This window comes from Trypanosoma cruzi (assembly GCF_000209065.1).
Source record: "Trypanosoma cruzi strain CL Brener chromosome Unknown tcruzi_1047053436791, whole genome shotgun sequence".
Classification (NCBI taxonomy): domain Eukaryota; phylum Euglenozoa; class Kinetoplastea; order Trypanosomatida; family Trypanosomatidae; genus Trypanosoma; species Trypanosoma cruzi.
In genome coordinates, this window is record NW_897662.1 from 1 (window position 1) to 864 (window position 864).

The 864-nt window shown below is 58.6% G+C and overlaps 1 non-coding gene across 1 annotated transcript; it reads left to right on the forward strand.

The window, feature by feature from the left end:
- Window positions 1–820: 820 nt before the first annotated feature.
- Tc00.1047053436791.10 lies at window positions 821–864 on the forward strand (the record flags this gene model as incomplete). The annotated part of the gene is made up of 1 exon (XR_008254399.1): window positions 821–864. It is a non-coding gene; the product is annotated as a 5S ribosomal RNA (M5), 3' partial (ribosomal RNA).

Below are 864 nucleotides of genomic sequence, written 5' to 3' on the forward strand. Positions count from 1 at the left end.
GGCCAAGTATGGTCGTACCCGGCGACGCGCCACGCGATGCGCAGCCGCCCGCCCGCCGGCGACAGGCAAGCCACGGAAGAGCCGCGGGAGATGATGAAAATAGAAAAAAAAACGGTAGGAAAAAAGGCAAGAACAAATTTAAAAATGAAGCTCCGCAGGCCCTTTTCCGGATTTTGCCATGAAGCCTCCGGACGCCTCGCTTCCCCACATGTGGCGCGGAAACTGCGTCAGTAATTTTTTTTTTTTGGTGCGGCGCCCGCGCGCTCGGAGAGCCCACCCACCGCCCGCCCCGGCCCGGTGAAGAAGCGACAGGCGGCATCGCGAAAGCAAAAACAATTATAATGATTTTTCTACCTGATGATGCCGGCCACCTCAACCTAGTGCCAGGGTCTTGCGGTCTTCGCGAGAAGGAAAATAAGCATCTAGCGCCCTTCCTCGGAGTGCGTGGATGTGGTGCACTCGGCCAAGTATGGTCGTACCCGGCGACGCGCCACGCGATGCGCAGCCGCCCGCCCGCCGGCGACAGGCAAGCCACGGAAGAGCCGCGGGAGATGATGAAAATAGAAAAAAAAACGGTAGGAAAAAAGGCAAGAACAAATTTAAAAATGAAGCTCCGCAGGCCCTTTTCCGGATTTTGCCATGAAGCCTCCGGACGCCTCGCTTCCCCACATGTGGCGCGGAAACTGCGTCAGTAATTTTTCTTTTTTGCTGCGGCGCCCGCGCGCTCGGAGAGCCCACCCACCGCCCGCCCCGGCGCGGTGAAGAAGCGACTGGCGGCGCGCGGTGGCGGAAAAAAAAAAAAATAGTGGGAAGGGTACGGCACCCCGGGTTCCAGCGCCATCACTGATCGCCGTACTAACGAGG